This window comes from Ischnura elegans, chromosome 3, assembly GCF_921293095.1.
Source record: "Ischnura elegans chromosome 3, ioIscEleg1.1, whole genome shotgun sequence".
Classification (NCBI taxonomy): Eukaryota; Metazoa; Arthropoda; class Insecta; order Odonata; family Coenagrionidae; genus Ischnura; species Ischnura elegans.
The window spans coordinates 6,344,685-6,354,666 of record NC_060248.1 but is presented as its reverse complement, the minus strand read 5'-3'; the positions used below and the strand labels follow the sequence as shown (position 1 = coordinate 6,354,666).

The following is a 9,982-nucleotide window of genomic DNA, read 5'->3' as shown; positions in this document are numbered from 1 at the left end:
TTGTATATTTTTTGTGAAAGGAGAAAAAGAAATTTACTTAGTCCTTTAGTTGTACTTTGTTCTTGTATGTAGTAAGTTTCAAACGAGCATGTATTTAAAAATATCTAGTATGCTCATCTATCTATCTAATATCTCATTTGTCCCTTTTTTTGACCAAGAACTTTTGTACTAATATTTTTGACATTCCACACATGCTTCTTGTACATGATGGAGTATAACTTTACATACTGGTATAAATTTGACAAAGTCATGGATTTTTATTGTTTTTAGATCAGAATGTTTTTTACCACATTCTCAGGGGCTGCGAGGCATGAGCCTCAGAAATACCTCTGACTATCCAGATTTTTTCACTAGTGGTGGTGTTAGATTCTTATGGAGTAGGCATTATCAAGCTTATGATTGAGATAATGATTAACTGGAGCACATTCGATCACCGAGTGCATATTTGTGAACAATAGGGTAGTTTCCTTCATCAAAGAAAATGAAAGACATTGATTGGGATTCATTATCCACCATTTGTGTATTCATAATATATAAATTATTTGGTTTTAGAAATCCCAGTCCAGACAAATGGCAATGGTCAATTTTAACCGCATTTAAAAAGGCCAGATTGGTGTCCATGCGATACCACTCCACGTGACGTCACAGGGACCTAGTTTCTACACCAGTAGATAGGAGTTTTACATCGTCTGAGATTACCAATGCATGCATGAGGCACATAGCTCAAGGAAACATGTCTTAATAATCACCTATTAAAACTGCCTAAGGTCGGAAAGTTTTCTTCGTTTGATAGGGTATTAATAATCCTTATTTAAGCCAAGTGCTACCTGCTTTGGCCATTGAGAGAAGGTCACCTCACATGGCGACAGCGGGAACCAGATTGACGTCATGCGGGGTTTTCCCTGCATTCATACTTAGCTGTCGCGTTTTCGCGCTCTGGAAAATTTTCAGTTTTCATTTAATCACGAAAAATAGATATCGTCATTAAAAAATCCAAAATTGTGAAATACATACTCCAAGAGTAATAACATTTCGATCTAGGCAATAAATAAAAAATAGGAAACCAGCCTATTCTGATTTCATTAGTAAAAGATATGGCAAAGAGTGAATAAGACAACACTATGATAGCAGGCCACACACCGAGAATTGACAAAGAAAACTGAGCTTTCAAACAAGTGAGAAGATAAGGGCTGACTGGATGCCCCTTGGAACACAGTCTTCTCTGTATGAAGAGACTAGCCACCACATGATGTCTCCATAGCATTTTGTTGAAGAAAGCCTTGTTGGTTTCATAGCTTTGTTGAAGAAAGAAAGGGGGTCTTCATGCAGAAAAGGATTGGCCATTGAGAGAAGAAATTGTAACTGCTGTCCATGAGAGGAGGTTGCCACTGAAGAGAGGATCAGCTTAAGAGGGAAAAACACTAAAAATAACACAATGGAACAGTGTTATGATCCCTCCCAAAGTGAATAAGCCAAGACATAGCGACCATTTTTAGAAAGACTGCGAGGGATGGGCTCCATTTAAACACGTGGGAAATTCCATGACAGGTGGCATAGCCATGTGGGGGGTTTCTGGGTTACAAAACCCCCCCATGAGCCTTTAGCTCTCATCAGGGCAAGGTGGGTCCAACAGTCCCTAAAGCCTTTATTTCAGGTTTATAACATGAGAACAAAGTATTCCTCAGCAATGAACTTCTATGACTTTGTTCGTACGATCGAATAGCATAAGAAAAATATTTTCAAAAATTTTAAAACATATTGCTTGATTGTTTATGATAAATTTAAACTTCTCCTACCGCAACCGGGCAAGCTGGGTCCAATACACCCACCACTTATGCACCATTTGCACATCATCTGAGGGTTAATATACATGTTCTCATTTTACAAGTATTATTTCGGAATATTCATACTTCTACATAACCCCTTGTGAGCTAATGCAATTGCGTATGGCAGAAGGTGAGTGTTCACCAGTTATGCAACACACCACTTGGATGCTATATACATGCACATACATCCACTTTTTTTGAGCTTCGATCGCAGAGTTTATTTTATCTGTTAAGGCTGTATAACATAATTAGAGTAAATTAAATATGTAACTAGATTCTGTATGCAGAATGTTATTCTAGATAATATATGGGTGGTAAGATTGGGGCAGATAGTCAGGGAGGGTGAAAAGGGAATATAGAGAAGGGTGGACACTGGACAGACACCCATGTGTTACGGTTGGAAAATCCTGGTGAAGGAGAATGAGGCGGGTGAGGAATGAATAATACTGAACAAATATCGTTATCTGCATCGAAAAAAGAAGGATGGGAACGGTTTTTTCATTCTTTTGCTTATTTCTACTGTCCCACAACGGTTGCTGAAGGGCATATGCTAAGAGAACTTTTCTCTCGGTAGGGTTGAGTCATAGGGAATGATCACTGAAAACGAGGCAGGTATTTCTTAAAAACCCATTGATCCTCGGCATTTCTTCCTAGCATCCATCCAAGGATATTAGAGATCAAGGAAAGCATGTCTCCTCCCATCCAGAAAGCATGCAGATGATGACACTTTGAACGTTCCTGTTCATTATCACCCACCTAAAAATCTTCCAACAGAATTTCCCAAACCCTAACACAATTATTACTGTCCATCCTTCCCTGTTTTCTCTTTCTCCTGCAAACCCAGCCCATCTCACCTTTCACCTGTACATCCCTCTCTTCCATTCTCCTTTCTCATATAAACTATGGCATGCATGACAAAAAGAGTAAGGTGTTACTGAGTTATCAGTGTCACTGACTGACATAGGTGAAGGCACATGTTGCACATAACAGATCCCGAAAATATTGGCTTCCATAAGAAACTACCGCCTCAATGTGTTATTTTCTTTGTGTGAAAGTAACGTGGCCATTGGAAAGGTGGCAGATACAAGTTTCCTTCACATACGTGAAGACAGCATATGGACAGCTGGTGAGTTCCAATAGGTAAGTACTAAGGAAGTAATTTGCAGTAATTTAGAAAAGTCCTATGAATTAATATATTTTTTTTAAATTCTTTGATCATGGCTACACAAAAGCTTTTTTCTTAAGATGACATGAAAAAAACTGCTGAATATCAGAGGAACGAGTGATGATGATTTGGATTACCAGCCAATGGAAAAGGAAAGTTCCAATGAAGATGATACTGACATGAAGAGCATTGCCTGGTTAGGATTGAAGAGTTGTACAGCACCTAACTGAGCCATACCAAAAGATGAACGGAAATAAAACATGAGGCAATTACTTCACTCATATGGAGCTTGCATAATAACTGACCTCACTCTTGTTGGAACAGTAAGAAAATATTAATTTACAGTAAAAGTAATAAATAAAAATAAACAGGAAATTTTCAAGCCAATTTAAATTGTGAAATTGTTTCTTCATTGCTTGGTTTCACCGAAAATAGTTGGATATAGTATCAGATTTAGACTCAAGCTAAAAAAAAACAGGGAAATCACAACTTGCAAAATCAGGAGTTGCTCTTTACCACCAGCGTGACTAAATGAAAGAAGTTAAAAATCCTCCTCAACACTGTCAGCCCTATGATGACTGATTTGGAAATCAAAACGTTCGCAGGATTCCGACTCCTGATCCAGAGGCAGTCCCAAGAGAGCTTTCCACTCAAGGAAAATGACTTCTCCTCTGCAGAACTTTTGCACTTGCGGATGACTCTGCAAAGATAACCCAATGCATGGCCAAACCTACTCAAACAGCAATGCCTCTTGGTCCATTAGCAACCGCTTTTCCCTGGAATCATACTTTGAACTGTAGGCAAGTTAATGGTGGTTGCTAGGCCAGGGGCGGATACAGATGGGGGCACAGGGGGCGTGCGCCCTCCCCTTGCGGTGCCACCCGCATAGTCTAACATTGCAGAACTGCAATAGTACCCATTTTATATCATAAGATGGTATTGTCTTGTATATACGTATAATCAGTTTAAATTAAACTTTTTTAAACTTTGCATGTGATTTGATAATTTTTCAGTGTAAGTAAAGGTAGCTCAAGATATATTTTGCAGCTCTCTCCTTGAGTTATTTCTGTATCCGCTACTGTGCTAAGCACAAATAAAAAATAAACAATAGAACAATAGTTAGTCAAAATTTATGTAATTGGTAAATCCCATTCAGTGCTTCAGCAAAAGAGAAGAATTTAGATGACAGCGTCAACCCAATCAGACAATGGGAAAAGGGCTTGCATTGCGCATGAATTTTGAATCAAAAAATCTGTCTCAATCCCATAAACCTCAAGACTGAATATTCGTCGCACCGCAACTCACATAGCAGAGACATCTCTGAGATGTCACTATCTCCAAAAAAATTGTCTCTGAGATGTCTCATGAGACTTTGTACTATGGTATGCTTTAAATTTAGGCAAAAAAATAATTAAATGCAAATGATACAGTTATGGCCTATTTTCCTCGATCATTTTTAGCGACAAATTTTTGATGGATGACCTTTTGAAAATAAAAAACCCATATTAAATGTCGTGATTTTAGTAATCACAACTGCAGAGTTGCACCGAAAAATATATATGGAAGGCATTGATGGCGTTTAAATACTTTTTTTTAATTCCTGAACATCTCTGAGACATATGTGATATCGGAGACATTCCAGACATAGTGAGACGTCTCTGAGAGGTTCGTTGCTATGTGGGAAAAGCCTACCCAAGGAATTGTGAATCAAGTTTATTGTAGAAATGAGAGCAATTTTGAGCCGTGCAGGTGCAATTCTATTCACTGAAATTTTCTGTGATCCATATTTAGGCATTTGATGGTGCAACGGTGATCTGATTTCTATGATAAATTTGATTCAGCATTCACGTGCCATGTGGGACCTTTTCCCATTGTTTGATTGGGCTGACGTGGTTATCAAATTTCTCCTCTTTCACCAGAGCATGGAATGAAACTTACCCTTCTCATAAATTTGGACTCGTACACTTTTTGGGATGCTGCAAGGCACATGGGCTGTTGATGCTAGACTAAGACCTTGCAAACCCTCCGACCAGTCCAACTTCTATGTAATAATAATATACATATATTTCTATACATATATTTCTATACATATATAGCTTATTATATAGCCTTAAGTTAATGGTCCTAGAGCCACAGGTATCTTTCTTGATGTGTACAAATGGGACATACAAGTCACCATGCTACTGAAAAGTACTTAATACCCTACCAGTGTACCTGGTATTGAATTGGAGATTTCAGAACTAAGTCATGAAAGTTTAACTTGACGTAGAGTAAGACAGTAAATGTGTAAACACATGGAAGAGGTAGAACACGAAAACATTTAAACAAAGAGCAGCAGGTGGTTACCCACAGTTTATCTGTAATTAATCTTACAGCTCTCTTTTGAATGCTAAAAATGGAGAATTGCTTTGAGGGGCATACTGATTTCTTTCCGAAAAATTTAAAAAAATCAGGTTATTGTCAATACATAATTCAATAGTTCTACTAGGCTGAAATGAACATCATTGGTGTAGTCTGATCCTGGAAAAATGGAGATACCATTCTGCCAACCTGCAGAATTCCAATCACGATGCACCAATGCTTTCTTTTGCTTCTTCATCATAGACTTACTTTCCACGACCACCTGATGATCCCCGAGGGACGCTAATGTTGATGCCTTGGAAAGTATGTCTTCTAAAGGACACAGGAGCTGTCGCCCTGCCAATTAGATTATCAACCATACCACTCTCACCATCACCAGCACAATCTTAGTCTGTGAGCTCGTCTACATATGGGACTCGATGTATATTCAATCAATGTCCTCATACTCCAATACATTGAGAGCTACTTGAAAAGTGAAGTCTCTACAAAAATAAGTTATTTTATCAAAACAGGGATCAAAATTTAAAATTCACTAAATTATGGGAGATTACATTACTATAAGTAGAAAAAAAGATAAAATATCTACCCACACACTGGAGAACAAGTGAAAAAAATGTGTAAATAAACTAAATTACTAATACTTGCACTGACATTATCAATCCAAATAAATAAATTAAACAACATATTTCACTAAAGCTACACTCACATAAGACGGATATCCATCAGGAGGTGCAATGATTCGAGGGAAGTGTCATCAGCTTCACAACACCAATCTTTGTGATAGTGAAATTGAAACTGCCTCCTGAAATTCTATTAACCCTTCACAACAATGTAACACCATGAAGAAAACACAGCAGCACTACAACATTTCATTGTTTTGAAATTACAAAGTAACTTCTTGCTGTATCATGCTGGTCACTTAATATGTAGCATTGTTGGGTTAAAATATAAAGAAATAAAATGAAAATGGAGAATTAAATCTCCAAAGCTCTTCAATTCTGTACCCAAATGAAATACATAATACAGTCCTCTCTTTGCAGACTGCTGTCTTAAGGGCACTGGTAACCTTTCACACTTTCCCCAAAAAGGCCTTAGAACTCAAATACTCCATCCTAAATTAATTTTATTTGTACATAATGACTTATGGCAAAGATAATTAACTTTTCCTAAAATATAAAAGCATATCTCAGACCAAAGCTACAAAGTGAAATGAAGAGAAATAGTGTTCAGAAAAAGATGGAAGATTTTTATTTCCACTACATGTAGTACTGAAATGAAATTTCAGAGGTATCCAGAAAAATTGTAATCACTTTAATTCCAGTTGTAAATTAACCACTGTAATAAATAAATACATTCAATAGGCATGAATCTGAATTCTAGGAGGAACGTTTGGCTTAATGCCATGGCAGTTCATTAACTTGTAATAATTGAAACCCCTGGTACCTCAACCATAACACTAAGAAGCTGAACTTATTTTGTATACAGGGAAGCGATGATCTTCTTTACATAACAGACAAAAACAATGAGACAATATGAAATTTGATTTTGTTGCAAGAAATACAACGAATATGAAAATCCTCCAAAATAATCTAATGTACACACGCACAGTATAAAAATTTGTAAAGAAATCCATCATCATCTATCTCAATTCATTGAGTAAACAATAACTTCCATTGTATTTGTTTCCTTGGTAGAACACTAACAGGAAACAAAACTATGCCTGCAAAATGGTATGTAGCTGATCAAAATATCCGAGGGTATCCAAGCAAACTTAAAATCACAACTGAACTCTGGTGAGAAATAACCAATGTGTGTTTTTCTTTATTGAGCAGTCACTTTTCAAAACATGATGTCATCATCAGAGTAAGCAATGTACAGAGGGTCGACGATGACGTGCAGAAAGGCCGGCCATGGGCTGAGGTCAAGAGTTATCACAAAAGAATGCCAGCCTCAGGTTCACATTTTGGAATTCTCACATTGAGGGGGCGACTCGTGAAATAATTCAACAAAATAATCACACCAAGTCCAACTGTTAAACAATGAGATCAAAGATTAGGCAGAAGCAATACCAAAAGATGGTCACCATTGCTGCCAAGAAGCAGACATTGTTGAAAAACTGGATGAGAAAAGATAACCTGTGAACTACATTGACTAACGACAACAATTCCACAGAACAAACTGGCACACTTAGTAAAATTTAGGAAATTTCAAATCCGTGCCACCTTTTCCTAGACAGAAATAGCTGAGGACTACAAAATAATAACAAGACATTAATAATGTGACACAAATATAAAAATATAGAAAAGAAACCTTTTTCAACAAAGAATTTTAAGAGGAGGATGATGATGTTATACAAGTTCCCTTATTTCAATCAATAAAAAGAATCATGAGAAATATGCTCATCAATTCTACTCGTTAATGTCAGCTGGCTATCCAAAATTTCTGTACATAAAAATATTCTTTTCGTCAAGCAATGGAAGCAGAGAGGGAAAGACGAGCTACCCAAGGCAACTACCCACATAAAGCATTACTTGAGCTTCTGCAACGCCACGATTCGTACAGCCAACAAAAGATGGAGATGCTGGCAGTCACACACAATGGCTTAACTCGCCTCAAGGGAGGATGAAGAATGGAAAACATGAACTAGTACCGCCATCAATCACTCACTACAACATTGTGGCCTTCAGGGAAAAATATGATACAAGAAATCCCACCATCAAATCACAAGGAAATGATGCAATGGCTTTTTTCAGAGTTAAGTAAATAGATTGGATGGGTCGGTTTGGTTCTAAGTTACGCCAACTCTTCAGCTTAAAACCAGGATGGCAGCCAAAGCCAAAAAGATTACGTACCAAAATAATTTGCTCCTAACCCAGATTGAAAACACTTCTCAAGCATAATTTACATAACATACTTCAAACAACACGGAACCAATCACTTGAGAGATAATCAGACTTCTTAGGAAGTTCTCATGCTCCCACAATGAAAATGATATACAGCTTTAGAAAATAAAGAAATGAAAATGAAAACTGGATTAAGAACTGAAACCAAGAACTAAACAGGAATTGATAATATTGAAAAAGTGGAGCCGATCCATCCTCAGAAAACACTTTGATGTGCTTTTGCTATTGCAAACATTTTGTTAAGAGACAGTTTCAGAATGCAGCCATGCGTATGAACGTAACCAAGGAGTAAGAAGAGGTGAGCCTCTGAAAGTTTCCATCTTCAGCAGAGTCCCAGTTCCGTAGTGTGTGGAAAAGAAGCGCCAGGAACAAAGCAACGCCCTCCACCCACCCACCCATGCACACAACACAACATGACTGCCGCTCAGTCCTTTCCTCTCGCACGAACATGTTCAACAGTTAAGGCAGACGTAACAGCACGCACGACACATCAAGTGATCACTTGATGACAAATGTGGCCACAACAAACCATGACGAATGTACACACGTACGCTCATGCATACACACGGAATGCAATAGCTTCTTCACACATCTCCACGAGAAGAAAGAGCGAGAGGGAGCACGTGCAATGTGTGCACCTGCGTGAGTCTCAACACGAAGAAAGGAGAGACACACGTGTACGTGAAACTGGCACGCTTCCACATTCAAATTAAAGCACATTCTCCACAGAAACAAACACACACACACACACATATGAACAGGCATTTTTCACCCCTCTGCTCCACAAATGCACACTTCTCAGCCCAATCATCCAACAAACAATAGCAGCCAGCTCAACACATCCACACTCCTCCCTGGAGAGATCACGCTGCATGGCAGCGCACAGGACGCATTGGTCGCCAGGGAATGCACGCAAACACAAACGCACACTGAGATGGCAGGGTCCCACTGCCGCACTCACAAACACGTGCTGAAACAAAGAGAGGAAAGCACACAAACAGACATCCTCGCACGCAGCCCAAGTAAAAACAAACAATAAGAACCACACACGCACACTCATGTCCCAAAAGATGGCGCAACAGAATAGAAAGAGACGCAATATGTACACAACAAATCTCTACAAAGATCAGCACTCTAGATGCATCAAAGGGGATGCTCGTATTTCATTTGTCCACAGCAAATGCCACTGCAGTCCTTACATACATATATATGTTCATAGAGATATATATTTGTATATAAACATTTCTTAGGAGGCCCTATGACCCCTCAAACAGCTGCTAAATCACTTGCGGAGACAGCACATGCACTTGGACGAAGAAAGAGAGGTGGCGTGCGCCCTCCCCAGCACACGCAACGGCTGCACCAAACATATAAGCACGCAGGATGGGACTTGTGGCTGGAGACATTGGAAGCAGCACCTTACGCAAGTGGCAAGGAGAGCAGTAGCATTGGCGCAAGGCAGGAGGAGGGGGCCTTGCGCTCCCCTCCTGTCCAATGGCTCCAAGGCGAGGTCTCCCACTTTGCAGCTTGGTGCGCAACTGTACCGCCCCCTGCCCCACCCGCAGCGCAATGAGCTATCCTCCGATGCAAATGGCTCACACACCTGCAACAACCACAAACACAATTATTACCATACACTATATGTGAATGCACAGAACATAATTTTTTTTCTTTACTTTCCTCCCTCCATTCACGCGATTTTAATAACTCTAGAACTTATTAAGTAC

General features: G+C 38.9%; 1 protein-coding gene across 1 annotated transcript in view; it reads right to left on the bottom strand.

Annotated features, from left to right (window-relative positions):
• Positions 1–6,577: 6,577 nt before the first annotated feature.
• The window catches only part of LOC124155385 (beta-TrCP), a 35,121-nt gene continuing 31,716 nt past the window's right edge, over positions 6,578–9,982 (bottom strand). The window contains exon 12 of the mRNA XM_046529157.1: positions 6,578–9,858. The gene's annotated coding sequence lies outside the window, so the exon portion shown is untranslated. The remainder of the gene's footprint in view (positions 9,859–9,982) is intronic.